Below are 18,784 nucleotides of genomic sequence, written 5' to 3' on the forward strand. Positions count from 1 at the left end.
ACACACAAACAAACCCGACACAATGAGCTCAGCTTTCTGGAGGGAGAAGGCCAGAACGCTCACAGTCAAGTGAGCTGACTGAGCTTCACAACCTTAGCCATGCCTGGCTCACCCACCTGAGCAAGTTTCCTGATTCAAAGTGGTGAAATAACTACTTCATGCTGGGGAGGCAGATGGAGACCAGGGGTTGGCTTGGCCTCACCATTCACCAGGACATGTCACGCTCTGAGACTGCACCCCACTGGTGGTGTGATAGGATTTAATCTGGTGATCTGGAATGGGGACGGAGAGAAGAGAAATTGGACTTGAAAACATACCCAGCCAAGGAGAAAGCTTAAAAACACTACTTGAGGGAAGCAGATTTGGCTCAATGGATAGAGCATTCACCTACCACATGGGAGGTCCAAGGTTCAAACCCAGGGCCTCCTGACCCGTGTGTGAGCTGGCCCACATGCTGTGCTGATGCATGCATGGAGTGCCATGCCATGCAGGGGTGTCCCCCGCATAGGGGAGCCCCACACGCAAGGAGTGCACCCCGTAAGGAGAGCTGCCCCACGTGAAAAAAGTGCAGCCTGCCCAGGAATGGGGCCGCAAATATGGAGAGCTGACGCAGCAAGATGACGCAACAAAAAGAGACACAGATTTCCAGTGCCGCTGACGAGAATACAAGCAGACACAGAAGAGTACATAGCGAATGGACAGAGAGAGCAGACAACTGGGGGGAAGGAGCAGGGAAGGGGAGAGAAAAAAATAAAAAATAAATCTTTAAAAAGAACAAAAAAAAACCTACAAAAAACAGCAACAACAACAAAACACTAATAGACATGATAAATATCCTTCAAATTTATTTAATTGTTACACCTTTAAAATCATTTTTAGAGATCCAAAATGTTGGCTTTGGAATGAGATTTCCATCTCTGAGGCTTATTGTGTGGCCTTGATCAAATTACATAACCACTCTGAACTCCGTTAATTTTAAGGCATGGCAAATTATACTGAATTTTAGTAACTATTGACTTCTATGGAGCTCTTATTTTGTGCTTGGTTCTATGTTGGATTCTATACATCCAATATTTCATGTAATTGCAATGAAGGAAATAATATGATTACTACCATTTTATAGTAAATTGAAGAGCAGAGGTTTTTAAATTACATCCCTAAAGCCGTACAGCCAGTCAAGACTCACAGCCAGGTGCTGGACTTCAAGCCCGTTCCTGTGACTGAAGAGCTTTATGCTCTTGGGAAAAATAGAGTATTGCACATGGCCCCAAAACTATCATGAACTATCATTTGTTCCCATTACTTCACTTGAGCTTCATTAATATCTTTATGAGTCTTGCAGGGTAAAAGAAGAATTCAGAAACTGAGAGTAGCTTTGTAAATTGTTCAAGCTCCACCAGACTCTAAGCACCTTGAGAATAAGGGCCACTCTCTTACTCATTTCTGTGTTTCTGTCAAATTCCCTGCACAAACTAGGTATAAACAAACACATATTTTTCTAAAATAGAAAAGCTAGGATTCAAACCCATTCTTTCTGTCTAAATTCTTTTTCATGACATGTATTTGAATTTGTATTAATTTATTCTTCAAGTTAAAAGAAATGGCCAAATAGCCCAAAACCTACTTCAGGTGCATTTCTAGCATCCCTTGGCTTATACATAATCACTGATCACTGATCACATGTGATCATCATTTCTAAGCAGTAGTTGCACAAGGCAACTCATACAGATTTATTGTAAACCTTGGAGTTTTCTCTTTCAAGTACAGATGAGCGTTCTAGGTAGAACTGATATGACAGTTCCCCTATATGCTTTATATATTTAAATTCTATCATTTAGTTGAAGCATATACATTTATTGCTGCAATAGTAAGTTGCTGCAACAATTAATAATTATTATGACTGCTAATGTTCTGTAAACAAAAGCAATACTAAGAAATTTCAATTAGTTAAAAATTAAGGCAAAAAGTGGACAGTTGCCTTCTATATTAAGAGCAAGCATTTTAGCCAGTTAACTTAGGAAAAGCATTACATCCTTTGGAAGCCATTCAATGTTTATAAAATTTCAGTTGTAATGCAAGACAAAAATAATACAGATTAAATTATATTTCTAGCCTTTACAGAATTGTTTGGTATACTGGAATTCATAATATTTAACAGAATACCTTTAAGAACTGCATGAAATTTTTAGTTAATTTTATATCAGCCATGGGTCTTCCAAGTAAAAAATTCTCTTTGGGAATGCCTCCCATCTTGTGACTGTGAATTCTAATCAGAGAATCAATTTGACATGGCAAAATTTCACAAAGAGGAAAAGCTCCAAAATTATGTTCAACAAATCCATGACCTATCAGACACAATAAGGAATCAGAAAGTTTGAAGAGAAATGAGATCACCAAACAATCTTGCTCCTTCACAGACCTGAAGGTCTATTTGGCAGGGAAAATATGTACTGGAGTGAGAGCAGGAACTATCAGGCAGCTGACAGCACTCAAATTGCTGCTTCTGTACTATAATGTCAAATTTTAATTGAGTAATCACTATTTAAAATATAACATTATAAAAATTATTAAATTTTTGAATGAAAGTATTGCTTTATTCTGATGTTTCTGAACTTGAATTCCATAATGGCATGTTTGACCTCTGCCACCAGCCTTGCACAACCTGCAAGGTTGTACTCTGCCAGCTCAGTTGCACCTGGCCATAAGGCAGGAGAAAAGTCTGCCAAAGAAAGGGGAAATCCTTCCTCAAGGCAAGGGTCAGGGACCAGTTTGTAGTGAAACTCTCTTTGGTTCCCTCTGTTTGTTCATGGATGCTTTCCCAGTTAGTAAATAAGTCTGCTTCTGGAGATGGATTTTCCCATGCTTGAATGGCCTTCCTTTGGCATCCACTCCCTTGATCCCCATCCCTGAACCCCCACTCCAAAGGCTGCTCTTTGGTAAGGGATGCAGGTCAGGTGACAGCCCTGAAGAATTCAGAGGATCACCAAAAAGAAGCTATTGTAAGTGGCAGGCCTCTGCTGAGTTCCCACATTACCCTCTGTCCCTAGGACCATTTGGGAACCAAATTCTTGCCAGCTCTGACTTAGTCCAAAGTGGAATCCTCATCCTGGAGCATGTTGTTCCCTGGGCCTGAGGATCTCAGTACTTTCTCTCTATCTCTTCTATTAACATTATGATGAGTATATCATTGTTAATCCTTATCTGTATAAAGAACTCCCATTTATGTGGGAAATTGCCTATGTCATCATGCATAACATTAAAAGACGTAAAAGTATTTCTAGCATCCCTAAACTTATACTAATCACTGATGGATCTATCTATCTATCTATCTATCTATCTATCTATCTATCTATCTATCTATCTATCTATCTATCATCTATCTGTCCATCTATCATCAATCTAATCTATCCATCTATACCAGGATCTCAATTTTGTAAAATGAAACAAGAACCCAATGTATTAAAAAAGCCAAAAATGGAATTTACCAAATATCATCAGGATTTCAAAATTTTTTAAATAATCAAAATTAAGAAAAAATGGACTTCATTGCCCTTATTTTATATCATATTTACTTTGACTTGATCACACTCATCCATACCTGCTCCTTTTTCCTGTGAAAACTTCAGCCCACAGAAAAGTCATAGAATTTGATACTTTGATACTTAAAGGAGAAACAGTAATTAAATTCTTTTCCTCTGGAATTATTTAACATTTCCCACCAAAATGCAAGCAGACAGCCTTTCCAAATTGGTTATTCATCAATTGGGAGAATGGAGACTGTTTTATTTATCTTTGTGTTCTCTAAAATACCAGCACAGCACTTTGCCCAGGTACATAATCTGTATATGTTAGTTGATAGTTTGGTTATTTGGGAAAGGAATATCCAGTTGGCTTAGCCAGCATTCATGGTTCTTATGTGGTTAAGAGACAAATTATTGTCAGGTCATATAACTCTGAATTTTAATCCCAGCTCTGCTGCCTTCTGACATCTCCTTGAGAGGAATTTCCAAATCTCTCTGGTAATCAATTTCCTCATAGTTGAAATGGTTATGAAATAACCACCTCATAGGGTTGCTGGGAAAACATAATTTTAAAAAAAGGTATATAAAACAATTAACAACTCTATTGGTCAATATTTCTTTTTCCTGCTCTTTTCCTTGTTGCCTTCTGTCATTTTCTTGCCAAGAAATGGTGAGTGAAAGGAGAAGAATCACCAGTAAATGCAATTTTTCTGGTTAAAGCTCTTATAGAAGATACATTTGACACTAAATTTGTGGATAATGCCATCATCATGAGAGCACCTCATTTGGATAATTGGGAAGTAGAAATATCAGAGAGCAGCAGAACAGAGTACTTTTATGACCATGAGAGCATGTAGAATGCAGATATTGCTGAGACTATTTAGAGGCTTATTAGAGTCTGGGACATTCCTCACACCATGAACTTAATTGCAAGCCTATAGCTTCAGGCTGTAGCTCTAGCACTGGCCACTGCTTTGAAATGTGCCCTGTGGTCAAGAGGAGCAGTGCACAATGGGAACAGAGTCCCAAGGCACTCTGGGTTCACAAGGGATCTCTAACTCCAAGTTTAAGTCTACTCTGTGGATCCTCATTATTGCAGCCAATTCAGACACTTACGAGATCTCAAATAATGTTCAGGCTTGCCTTGCTCCTCTAGCCTCCACACTGCTTCTGCAAATGGACTCAACAAAGAGTAGGGTTTAATAGAAGTCTACATAGATCCATGTGCTCCTATAAGACTTGCCCATTTCCCAGCTGTGATGCCACTCATAGGGGTTTATACCTGAAGCCTCCTAAACCCCTTATGTTCCCAGAAAGATCATTCCCCTGAGCTTCAGTGCTACTCACATCACATCCACAAACTGAGAGACCAGCCCTGAGAGGCTCATGTTGTCAGAAGAACGGATGGGCCTTTCTTGCCCCAGGAGACCAGTAGGAGGAATCCCATCATGTCCAGGAGCCACACTTGCTTCAGGGACCACTGGAAACCAAGCCTTGGGAAGCAGCTGTGGCTCAATCAGTTGGGCTCCCATCTAACATTTCGGAGGCCCTGGGTTTGCATACTGGTACCTCCTTGTGAAGGCAGGCCCGCAGATGCCACTGAGCACTGCCTGGCCTGCAAGCGCTGCAGAGCACTGCCCGGCCCACAGATGCTGCGGAGCGCCAACCGGTCCTCAAACACCATGGAGAACTGACTCAGCAAGGTGATACAACAAAAAAAGGGATAAAAGCAAAAACACAGAAGAGTGTGCAGCGAATGGACACAGCAGACAGCAAGCAAGCTGCAAGGGGGGGAGGGAAATAAAATAAATAAATACAGACACAGAAGAATGCACAGCGAATGGACACAGAGAACAGACAGCATGCAAAAAGCCACGGGGTGGGGGGGTAAAAAATAAAACAAAACAAAACAAAACAAAAAAACCAAGCCTTGTCACCCCGGCTCCTAGCCTTACATGGCAGTGAACATCTCCTCATCTGGCCTAATCTCCCGCCCTTCCTGCACACTCCAAATCTCTGTGCCTTCTGGAATTCAAGACCACCACCTGCCAAATCCTCTTATCCTAAATTCTTCTCTGAACATCGTACTCCTCCTTTCTCTAACTGAAATGTGGACATGACTTCCCTTGACGCTCTCCCAAGCTGCTGTTCATTTGTTTGTCTTGTTTTGTTTTCACCTCCCTTACAATCTGGACCACAGTCTTAGAGGTTGAGCTTTCCTTCTTGCTCTTCACTGCTCCTGTCAGACCTTACTTCCTCTGTCCTCTGAAGCATATGCCATCTGACTATGTTACTATCTTTAATATCCAGGGCATTCACCCTCGTTTACTGAACACTTTAGGATACTATTCCTAGCATCTTTATGGAAGATTTCACTATCAATGTAGATGACTCATCAATACCTGGCCACTCAGTTCAATGATCTCTTTACTTTAACAATCTTTCCTACCATTCCTCCAGAGCCACTGATTCCCTTAGTCATAGTTCATGACCGATCATTTCTCCCTCACTAAAACCCTAATTTCAAGTTGTCCCATCATCTATAACTTACTCAAAGATTTTGCTTAGTCACCAATTTTGCCCTCCCTATGGGACAGTCCTTTTAGCTTAAAAACATGCTAATATCTGCCACCTTATAATACCATTTATTGATTCCCTCACATCCCTTTCCAACTATTCATCAAGTTTTCTGTTTAACTGGTGATAATTACCAAATTCACATCTCCAAATCTGGGCTAGCGCTGGTCTTCAGAGTAGCATATTCCTTCTTGCTCAATATCTCCACTTGGATCTTTATACACATTTTCAGCAGAATATGCCCCACCCTGAATCCTATACTCTCTCCTTGATTTTTACATGACCCCCCCCAAACTTGCCTCTTATTCCAGTGTTCCCCATCTCAGTAAATGGCACCACTATTCACGCAGTAGCTTAGGTCAACAACTTATGAGTCTTCCTTGAGTCCTTAAATACTTTCAAATCTCAAAACATCATAGTAACAAATAAACAAATGAAAATTACCTTTGCAATACATCTTAGATCCAACCACCACCACTGCTATCAACCTGATGTGAACCTGAACTTGTAGTTCAGGATGGATGAAAGCAAAAGTCTCCCATTTACAGCATCATCCACATCTCTCTTGCTCATTATAACCCACTCAAATCAGGTTTTCGCGGCCATACCATCATTGAAACTGATCTTGCCAAAGTTACCAACGATCAGCATGCTAATGGTCAACTCAGTTCTTATCATTTTATAATTTTCAGCACCATTTAATGTAATCGATGCCTTCCTCTTAATAGAAACAAACTTTTAAGTTGATTTTTTAATACCACTCCCTCCCAGATTTCCTTCTATCTTACTCAGAGTTTTTTCTTGAGCTCTTTTGCTAGTTTTTTCCTTTCCAGCCTCTAAATGTTGAGTGCTCTAGACCTCAATCCTCAGCCCCTCTTATCCTTTCTATTTGCATGCTCTCTTTCTACAAGTGTGACTGTAATTGCTCCTTGGTAATCCCATAGTTCAGTATACATCTCTAGGAAAGTATGTTCACATCGTTTTGTACGTCTATGTTTACGCTCTGTCTAAACACCCTGGGATGTTTGTTCAGGACAGAGATCTTAGCTCTCATATCATTAATGGCTTGGAAAAGTTCCTCAGTGTCTGGATAAATGAATGACTCTCCAAATACATATCAACAAGGAATTGAGGAATATTAAAAAAAAAGTAATGGAATTATTAAGGGTTGTTTGGTATTCAGCAGCTAAGCAAATTATGAGAGGGTGCAGGTGCTATATATATCTGCCAGGAATAGGCACAGAGAATCAGGGAATAATGCAGAGCATATCTAAATTAGAGAAATTACATATATGTACTATATGTGTCACACACATATATATATATTTGCTCCATTTTGAAGCAAAATTTTCTAAGTAAGCCCTTAATGTTAACAACCTCTGCTATTTCAAAGTGAAACATTCTAAGTAAATACTTTCTCTTAACTTCTGTTCTGAACCTCCCAATAGCTAACGAGCAAACGAAAGATCTTAATCCATCACCAAGGAAACACAAAAGTAATTTATTTTAATTAATCAACAAATAGTTATCAACTGGCTGTATGATATTGGGCTTGTAGTTTCAAGTTCTCTGAGTGTAATTTCCTCTTGCATAAAATGAAACGATTGGGTGAGATAATTCCCTAATTTAATTATTCTATGTTTAACCTTCACATAGACTGTTTTGATATTTGGCCAATAGAGCTCACAATATTAAAATATTTTAAAGCTATATTAATCAAAACTGTAAAATGACAAGAACAGGACATTGTTCCCATTGTTCATAGTTTTAGAAGGCCTCTAAGAGCCTCAAAAATTAAAGCAACAAAGTCAAGTGAGGTATACCCCTGCTCACTCTTCCTATCCAAGTGTCAGTCTTTAGAGAAATCACTTCTAAAGATTTCCAAATGATTCAGTGGAGTAGAGGCAGATCCTGGGGAAGAGAGTGTTCTGTCAACACTCTGCTGGGAGGAACAAGCAGTCTGTGATGACTTGTGCTGTGGGTGGCTTCCTCCCACCATGAAATATGTGAAGGGTGCTCATTTCTGCCTCTTAGGAGCAAGTTCGCTGGAAAGACAAGGCAGTCATGCCCAAGCCGGAACGCGAAGTTGGTCCTCTTGTGCTTGGAGTTTTCACCTTTTGCTGGTGAAAGTAAGGAAAAGATTGTTCCTTAAAGCACCATACAGGGAATCGGACTTGGCCCAGTGGTTAGGGCGTCCGTCTACCACATGGGAGGTCCGCACTTCAAACCCCGGGCCTCCTTGACCCATGTGCAGCTGGCCCATGCGCAGTGCTGATGTGCGCAAGGAGTGCCGTGCCACGCAAGGAGTGCCCAGCCACGCAGGGGTGTCCCCCGCGTAGGGGTGTCCCCGCATAGGGGAACCCCACGCGCAAGGAGTGCACCACGTAAGGAGAGCCGCCCAGCGCGAAAGAAAGTGTAGCCTGCCCAGGAATGGCGCCGCCCACACGGAGAGCTGACACAAGATGACGCAACAAAAAGAAACACAGATTCCCATGCCACTGACAACAACAGAAGTAGACAAAAGAACACGCAACAAATGGACACAGAGAACAGACAACTGGGGCGGGGAGGGGAGAGAAACAAATAAAAAATAAATCTTTAAAAAAAAAAACCACCACCACCATACACACAGCTTCCTGGAGACTTGAAAGGACTTCGAGACTGGTAAAGATGGATTAAATGATTCATCAGTGCTCCTACTGCTCTAACACTTTCCAACTTAAAGTGATTTTTCTTTCTCAGTGGTTCTCTCTTTTCCCACCATTTCCACTCTTTCTTCTCAAAAATTCCCTTGGTTCCTCCTGGGGAGGGGGAATGAAAGGATGTGGGGGTACTACAGGAGGGGGAGCCTTTTCTTGCTTTCTTTTTCTTCCTTCCAGAGCTGAATTTTTCTGTAACCCTCATTAGATTTGTTCTTAGTTCTTAAGTCCCTACAATCTGCCTTTGGTTCTCTCTGCTCTATTATAACTCTCCTCTCACCAAAGTCACCAGCCTTTAATACATCTGCATTCTTCTTTAAACTGCTGAGCTTGATTTCCTCCTCCTTTCTTGAAATAGGGCATTACCTCCTTCTCTCACAGGCCCGGGTCCCCTTTCTCCTCCTCCTTGGGTCATTCTCTTTCCTTTTCTTACCATAACGTCTCACCTTTACGCATTCCCTTCTTACTATTACCAAATTCAATCCTTGGTTTCAGCCAGCACAATCTTCACAAAATCCCCTAACATCCAGACTCGTTCTTCTGGAAGAGTTTTTGCTTATATAAAGCCTGGAAGAAATCTCCCGGTTCTCTCAACCTTCAAAACCAGCCAGGCTTCTGGCGCTAACACCAGTCTCCTGTCGTCCACTCGGACCCTGGTTCGTAGAGACATACACCTTGTCCCTTGTTTGATTTGTGCAGTATTTGCTTTGCCAGCAGACCCTTCTGCTTTCACCATTAACATGTCTCCTTAAATTACGAATACTCAATCTACAGATAATAAGGTGAAGGAATAGACTCCATGATGCTTCCCTCCAGTTAATCACAAATGCTAATGCCAGGGTCACTTTCGGAGGCAAGATGGAAGTTTTTCCTTTTGCTACTAGTATTTACTGATATTGAGACAATAAGACAAAAGCCTGCGTTGCTGGTCAGGGCCTCTATGGGTGGGGAAATCTCTCTCATCCCCAGGACCAGGACATGGTATGGAGGTCAGGAATCATTATTGGTTTTGAGGTAGAAGTCTTCAGTGTGGGAGAGGTAATATGGAGAGTGGGAATAAGGGGCATTTTCTCATAAAAATAGTAATAACAGTTAAGTAAAGCCACTTTCACTTAAAATCATTTGAATTAATATAAAAGAAATTTTAATTCATCTACTCATCTATTCACACATCTGTTGTGTGTTATATGTGGTATAAGGTAATGGCATTCTTTGGTTTTCCCTGTCATCATGAATCATGAATCTTCATTTAGAACATTGTTTCTAAAGAAAATAAGTAAAGTCATAATTACTATATAACCTTTATTGAGCATTTACTTCCTATTAACACGGAGCTAAATGTTATTTGTGCTTTATATCACTTAACCTTTACAATAACCACTTTATAAGAACAACCTACTTTACAACAAAATAGATGAGTTGGGTAAGCAACTTGTCCAAGTATTAAGGCTTGAATTTAATCAATCGGTCTCCAGAGTCCATGCTTTTGGCCATTTTACTAAAACACTTCTCCATGCAAACAGATTTCCAGAAAACTAGCTTGAACTTAGAGTGTAAGTGTATAGTAGGCTTTCAATTAGGAATGTGACATGCTAGCTTTTGACTTTTGTGTCTGTAAACAGCAAATCCTTGTACTTGACATTCATGATTTTTGACTATTTAAAAGCAACCCCATATATCGATTCTGTAATATATGATAACTTATAATTTTGAAGAGGTACAACTTTGAATCATTGCAAGCTATGTTGCAAATCACCTTCTCTCTGGGTCCTGTTTTAACCTCTAACAGCTGACAGAGTCACCCTTCTGAAATATAATTCTGAACACCCCATAACCCTGCTTAGACTCTTTCTGCAATTTTTCATATTCTAAGGGATAGAAAATTAAAGGACTTTTGCAAAGTGACCAAGGGCATCCATAATCTGGCTCTAGTCTTTCTTTCCAACATTACTGCAATCCATGTTCCTTTGTGTATACCACAACCTAGGCACGCATACTTGCTAGATGTCCCCAAATGTGCCTTTCTCTTAGATCCTTCTGGGTGTAGATCCCTCTTCTAAAGCTGCCTGTCTCCATTTCATTAAGCTTAATATTGAGCTCAATGGAACTTTCTCTCCTTATCTCTCTCCATTACTATCCTAGCCTACTTCTGGAACTCATAGCAACTTGTGCAAGCCCATACTGTAGCATTCATTACACTCTATTCACTACTCTAGTTTATTTACACTTCTGCCTTCTCCATGCAACTAAATGAACTCCTTTAAGGTAAGAATTGTAACTTACTCATTTTTGTATCCATGATACCTAGTCCAGGGTGTGGACAATAGCAGATGATCAGCAATAACTGGTGAATGAATGCATATTGCTGACCTTGGGCTCTATCTTTGCGCTCAGTGGCTGGGAGTTGTGACTTACTCATCTTTGTAGCCTCTATTAAGTCAGGTATAATACTAATACTAATATAAGCACTAATAGTTGCTTATAAAAGTGAATTATATAAATGACCTATAAAATAAGTAAATTCAAGGATGACTTCCATGAACTCAAGGAAATTAATATTTGAGTGTCTAGTGTGTATGAGGAAACTTTCAAGAGCTTACAGTTGATTACAAGAAATAATGCATATTTACTATACTTTGGGGCAGAATATAATATGCATTATAAGAGTAGTACAAAACAACTGTTCTCAACTATTAAAGGAGGAAATTGTACATTTGGGGGCATAATAAAAGGCTTCTTGGAAGGGGAAGCATGGGCTCTGGTCCTTGGAGGCGGGGTAATGGATAGGCAAACTTTCCAAAGGGACTGAAATACAAGTGAGCAATTATAGCATAAATTCTACCAAAGGGCTCCTAAGCAGTGGCTTTTTGACAATAAACAAATGCTCTTTAATGTTAGCTTACTTAAATCACAAATCATCTCACCTCATAGTTATTTCTCTTAAGAAAATTTTTAATTGGATTTTATCACATCTTCCTTCAATTTATTTCCTAGAACCTTTAAAATGGCTGGTCAAGCAATTTAATTTAAGATTTTCAGGTACACACATTTCAGCTTTTAAAAAATATCTTGTTACACAATAAAATTGCATCACATTTCAGTCTATTAGGGAATCATCATGATGGTAAAGTTCTTAATCACATAAATTAGAAGGTACTACATTCAAGAAAACAAAGAAGTAACTGGTAGTGAAGATAAGAGAACAAGATTTCAGCCAGCTCCTGTGTCTAAATTTTCTTTCCAACCTGTATTATTTACAAAAGCAAATTACAGGAGTATTTTTTACTCCTCTCTTAATAGAGATGCCTTCATCCTTCCTTTTCCATTGTGATCATAATCAAAATCCATGGGGTAAAAGAGAAGGGGAAATATTCTAATACTTTATAAATTATAAGAAATTGCCATGATATTTTGTACCTTATTGACTATATTGAGAAGACACAATCTGTTCTACGTAAAATCCACATAAGCAGAAATAGGTAATGGCTGCATTGTTAAAAGGATTCCTGCATTAAGGAAGGTAGACTTCAATAAACGTAAGGCGCTTTCCAACTTTGAGATTTGATCCTAAAGGCCCTCATCACTCATTTCATAGAAAAAATCTTAAATACAAGCTTGCTGATCACTTTCCCAGGTTTGTGAATAGATGCCACCACCTCAGCCATAGGATCTTATTAAAAGCAAAAAAGAGGGAGCAATTGGGGCAGGTTCCAAATGCTTCCCTATTTGAAATACCTTTGCATGAGCAATCATTCTTATGTGTGGCTACAAGCTATTTGATCCAGGAGTATGTCTCCCCAATCCCACCATTCTTGATGATCAGATCTTGCTCATCAACCTCTAAGCTTCAGGAAATTCAAAGCAGCTTTTCCTTAAGTGCTATTGGAGATCATGATGGGTAACAGAATGGAAGAGGTAAACAGGTATGGATAGTCAATTCAAAAAGAGATTGGAAAAAATTTCTGACAGATAGCTTAGAAAAATAAAGAAACAGCAAATCCTAGGCCCAGCAAAACTAGAGAAGATAGATTCAGCCCTCTGTACAAATGACTTCACAGAAGGACTATGCATTTTCCAGAGCATCAAATTATTTACTTCAGTTTCTAGCCCTTTTTGTTTTACATACAGCATTTATCATTTAATAAAAATTACAAGACTCAAAAAGAAAATGTGACCCATCAGTAAGAGAGGAAAAATTCAATACAACCAGACCAGGAAAGAGTCTAGATACTGGAAATATCAGACAAGGACTTTAAAATAACTTTAATGAATATATTAAAAACCTGGTGGGAAAGGTAGAAAACATGTGAATAAAGGGCAAATTTAAGCATAAAGATGAAAAATATAGAAAGAGAGAACCAAATGGAATTCTAAAAGGAAAACCATTATATCAGAAATGAAGAATTCTTATGATGGGTATACCAGCAGACTGGACACAGCAGAGGAAAAATAAGTGAACTATAAGAGAATTTGAAGTCAGTTCAATAGAAATTATCCAGACTATAATATAAAGTGACAAAATATTTTTTAAATGGAGCAGAGGTCCCAATATCTACAGGAAATATAGAACAACTCAATTCATGTGATAATTGTCCTAGAAGAAGAGAGAGAGAGTGAGGTAGAGGAATGTTTCAAATTATAAAGGCTAGGTATCTTACAAAATTGAAGAAAGACATCAACCCATAGATCCAGGAAGCTCAGGGAAGACCAAGTAGGAAAATAGCACTTAGGCACATCATAGTCAAACTGCTGAAAACTTAAAATACTGAGAAAAATCTTAAAAGTATCTGGAGAAAAGAAGACACATTACACAGAGAAGCACAATAATAAGAATGAGGTTTGATTTCTCATCAGAAACAAAGGAAGCTAAAATAATGGAAGGATAAACTTACCATTTGAAACATTAAAAAAAGGAAAGTACAATTTTATGGCCAGTGAAAACACCTTCAAAATGAAGGATAAATAATGTCATTTCCAGACCAAAAACAACAACAAAAAAAAGCTGAAATAATTCATCTTTAGCAGACCCACATACAAAAATGCTTAAAGAAGTTCTTTAAATTTTAAATTTTCTAATTTTAGAAACCCAGTTTGGGAAGAAAGAATGAATAACACCTGAAAAGGTAATAAATAAATAAACAAACAAACAAATAAGATGTAAGAATAGTCATGTTATATATAGGAACATTATATAGATATACATATGAATATATTAATACATAGTACATAATATATTAATTATGTATCTATTATGCTCACCTGCTTGAAATCCCATTCCATCCTTAAATATTAGATAGATAGATAGATAGATAGATAGATAGATAGATAGATAGATAGATAGCTAAGATGATTAAGTTTCCTTAAAAGACTATTAATGGTTTAAAACAAAAATATTTACAAGGTTTTATGAGATTTAAACATATGTAGAAGCAAAATATATGACAAGATCACAAAATACAGGAGAGTGGCATTTGGATGAATTCAGCTGTAAGGTTTTTACACTGTAAAATATTATATTATAAAAGTAGTATATTCTGATAAAGATGCATCTTGTAATCTCTAGAGCCGTTCTGTCCAATATTGTAGCCACAAGTCATATGTGGTTATTTAAATGTAAATTAATTAACATTAAATAGAATTACACATTAGTTCATCAGTAGCACTAGCCATATTTCAAGTGCTCAACAGCCACATATGAATAATAGCTATTTTACTGGACAGTGCAGAATGGACCATTTCCATCAGTGCAGAAAGTTCTGTTGGACAGTGCTCTAAAGAAAACATAAAAAAAAAATAAAAAATTAAATAAAAATTTCAAAAATTAAAATGAGGAATAACTGACAAATAGAGGAGATAAAATGGAATAATAAAAAAAAAAAACCTTAATTCTAACCCCTTCTCCAAAGTAAGGCAGAAACTGAAGAACAGTGAAACAAAAATTAAGTATATGGACAAATAGAAAAATACCTACCAAACAAAACATATCAATAATTACATTAAATGTAAATAGTCCAAACACCCAAATCTAAGATAGAGAAAGTGGCCATGGTGGCTGCTGGGTGCAGGGAATGGGAGGAAGAGATGAGATGTGGAGGCATTTTCGGGACTTGGAGTTGTCCTGGGTGGTGCTTCACGGACAATTACAGGACATTGTAGATCCCCCCAGGGCCCACTGGATGGAACGTGGGAGAGTATGGGCTATGATGTGGACCACTGACCATGAGGTGTAGCGATGCCCAGAGATGTACTTACCAAATGCAATGGATGTGTCATGATGATGGGAGAGAATGTTGCTGTGGGGGGAGTGGGGGGTGGGGGCGGTGGGGTTGAATGGGACTTCATATTTTTTGAATGTAATATTTTTTAAAAAATGAATTAAAAAAAATGATATGAAATAAGGAAAAAAAAAGATAGAGATTGTCAGATTGGATTTTTAAAAAAGGGTAATTCCCAATTATATGCTGTTTACAACAATACATTTTAAACATAAAGGCTGAAAGGAAAAAGGAAAAGAAAGGCAGGCAAACACTAAGCATGAGAAAGCTCATATAGCCACATTAATTTTCAGATAAAGTAGGCTTCAAGATAAGGGAGGAAATTTTACAATTATGAAATAGTCAAATCAAGAAGAAGGCTTAACAATCATTAAATGACTTTACATTTAATAAAACAACTCCCAAATACATGAAGTAAACATTGACAAAAATAAAGAGAGGCATAGACAAGTCCAAAACCATAGCTGGAGATTTAACATTCCCCTCTCAACAAATATAGAAAAAGTAGACAGAAATTCAGAAAGGATATAGAAGATTAATTTGAACAGCACCATGAACCAGTTTGACCTAATGGACATTTTTATGGAACACTCAACCCAACAATAGAAGAACACACATTTTTCTCAAGTGCAGATGGAACATTCACCGATATAGACCATATATCATAAAACACACGGTATTAAATTTCAAAAATCAGTATTTCACAAATCATGTTCCCTGAAGAAAAAACAGTATTAAATTAGGAACCCATAACAATAAAGTACCCAGAAAATTCCCAAATATTTGGAAATCAAAGCATAACACTTAAATAATCCATAGGTCAAAAAACAAATCACAAGGAAAAATATAAAATATTTGAATTTCAGTATGAACTACGATAAGAAACACTTCAATTTGAAAATACTTGTATTTCATTATAAAAAATAATGAAAATATAAGATATCAAAATCTGTGGGATGCAGGTTAACTAATATTTAAAGGAAAATTTATAGTTTAAAATACCTATCTTAGAAAAGAAGAAATTTAGGAAATAAATTGTCTATGCTCCTACCTTGAGAAGATAGGAAAAGAGAAAAAAATTAAACACAAAGGGATTAGAGAAAGGAAATAATAGAAAGAAAGTACAGGAATCAATGACACAGAACACAAATAATAAAGAAAATTAGCAAAGTCAAATGTTAGTTCTTTGGAAAGTTTGAAAACCCTAAGGAAGGGGGTTATCACAATAGATTTCACAGACATTTGAAAATATAAGACTATATTATGAAAAATTTATGGCAATGCATTTAACACAATTTACTAAAACTAACAAGAAAAAAATAAAAAACTTGAATAGTTCTATATCAATGAAAGAATGTGAATTTGTAATTAAAATCCTTCCCACAAAGAAACCTTGGTGGCAAATATTTTCACTGGTGAATTCTACCAAATTTCTGAAGACAAAATAGCACCAATATTACCCAAACTTTTTCTGAGCATAGAGAAAGAAGGAACACTTCTCAATGCATATTATAAGGTCAGTACTACTCTGAGATCAAAACCTGATAAAGATATTATAGGAAAAGAAAACTATAGGCCAATATTCTTCATTAACACTAAAGCAAAAATCCTAAGCAAAATGTGCGCAAATAAACCGAGCAATATATAAAACAGATAATAAAACAGGACCAGGGATACAAGATGGGTTTATCATTAAAGTATTGATCAATTAATTCACTTTATTAACAGAATAAAAGAGAAAAAAACAAATGATTACTTAACAGATACAGAAAAGACAGACAAAATTCAATACCCATTTATTATCCTGCTCTCCAGTTCATTGGATTCATCCAGGACAACTAACAAGGAGGTAAGGATGGTAAACAACCAACATCAAGGAACTGAAAGAGTCTACAACTGCAAGCAAGCAAGTCCCATCCATCAGTTACATGCAACCAAAGGCCCCTCTCAATTAGAAACGGAGTGGGCATCACTGTCCCAGAATCCTCAGGATTGGGGAATAAAATATGGACTAGACAGGAACACCAGTAATCGTGTTCTCCTATAGACTTACTGTGCTTCTAGCAATGGAAGAAATTATATCATTGATGTGGAGAGGGGCCACTGGAGTTGCTGAAGTCAGGGAGAGGGAAAAAGAGGTATACTATGGGGCATTTTCAGGACTTGGAATTGTCCTGAATGACATTGCAGTGACAGACACAGGCCATTATATATCTTGCCATAACGTAAAGAATTGAGTGGGAGAGAGTATTTTATACAATACCATAATACAATGTAAACTGTAATCCATGCTTAGTGGCAATGCTCGAAAATGTATTTCTGATTTGTAATGAATGTACCACACTAATGAAAGAAGTTGTTAATGTTAGGGAAAAGTGGGAGGTGGGGGAGTGGCGCATATGGGAATCCCTTACATTTTTAATGTAACATTTTATGTAATCTAAGTATCTTTTTAAATTAAATAAAAATATATTAAAAAAAAAAACTTTTAGGATACTAAGAACAGAAGTGAAATTCCTCAAACTCAAAAGGCATCCGTGAAAAACCTACAGCTAATATCATAGCTAATTGAGAAAGATTGAACACTTCCCCCTCAAACCACAAACAAGGCAAAGATGTCTGCTTTCACCACTTCTATTCAGCCTTGTTCTAGGAGTCCTAGACAGTTCAATAGAGCAAGAAAAGAAGCACAGGGCAAATGAATTAGAAAGGAGGAAATAAAACTGTCCTTACTTAGAGACAACATTTCAAACAGGGAAAGAAAACTCTTTGTAACAAAGTATGTATTCTATTATTTAATGTTAAAACTACCCTTACAATACACTTTAATAATATCAGAAAATATCTACCAAACAATAACCACATATATAAGGAAATAAAAGAAACAGTTTATAATATTGTATATGTAATATGATATTATAGCAAAATCAAAAGGAATTTATCCAGAATGTTGATAGGCAACTTTTCCTGCTGGTGGGATTGGTTTGATTACTATTTTTACTCATACTTTCCTTATTTCTTAGCCTTTTATCATGACCATGAATTAATTCTATAATTTAAACTTTAAAATATTTTATTTTATTCTCTATAGTATAATTATAAAAAACTACCCCCAATTTTTGTTGTTGTTGTTGTTTTCTCTATATTATTTCCTTCTTCTTAAAATATTCATCAAACGTGTTCAACTTACCTATGTAGAAAGTAGAAATCACCTTGCCTAAATTATACCCTTATAATTTGGTCAATGCTTATAGCTTTTTGGACTGCTGGACCCAGCTTCCTTTTAGCTCCAGAGTCTGGGGGAGCCTGCTTTGCGAAATAATCACACTCAGAGTTCTCCAAGCCATGCCTCAGAGAGAAGGGATCAATATTTTCCAGCACATGGGACATTTGCTGGCGCACACTGGGCCGTACGTTCTGAGCAAAGCTATTTAGGCACCAAACTGCATCAGATGGATATAAATTCTACAGAGAGCAGTGATCATAATAATTTTCAGCTTCTACTGAGGAAACGGATAAAAAAATCCCATGCCAAAATATTACTACTAAACAAAGTATTTTCCCCTACCAATCCTATTATTATTATCTTTATATCATTTATATATGAACATACATAAACAAGTGTATAGCAAAAGTTGTGAACTTACAAAGCAAACATGCATAACATCATACAGGGGTCCCACACACCAACCCTCCACCAGATGCATTAATA

General features: G+C 37.4%; 1 protein-coding gene across 22 annotated transcripts in view; it reads right to left on the reverse strand.

The window, feature by feature from the left end:
- Window positions 1-18,784, reverse strand: part of ITPRID1 (ITPR interacting domain containing 1) — a 159,491-nt gene that overhangs the window by 114,102 nt on the left and 26,605 nt on the right. For 14 of the 22 annotated variants that reach the window (XR_009185763.2, XR_009185762.2, XR_001118903.4 and 11 more), the window contains one exon: window positions 117-272. The gene's annotated coding sequence lies outside the window, so the exon portion shown is untranslated. Of the gene's footprint in view, window positions 1-116; window positions 273-16,864; window positions 17,031-18,262; window positions 18,478-18,784 lie in introns of those variants that run through there. The other 8 variants (XR_009185766.1, XM_058296812.2, XR_009185764.1 and 5 more) reach the window with 6 other exon arrangements.

This window comes from Dasypus novemcinctus, chromosome 5, assembly GCF_030445035.2.
Source record: "Dasypus novemcinctus isolate mDasNov1 chromosome 5, mDasNov1.1.hap2, whole genome shotgun sequence".
In the NCBI taxonomy this organism is placed as follows: domain Eukaryota; kingdom Metazoa; phylum Chordata; class Mammalia; order Cingulata; family Dasypodidae; genus Dasypus; species Dasypus novemcinctus.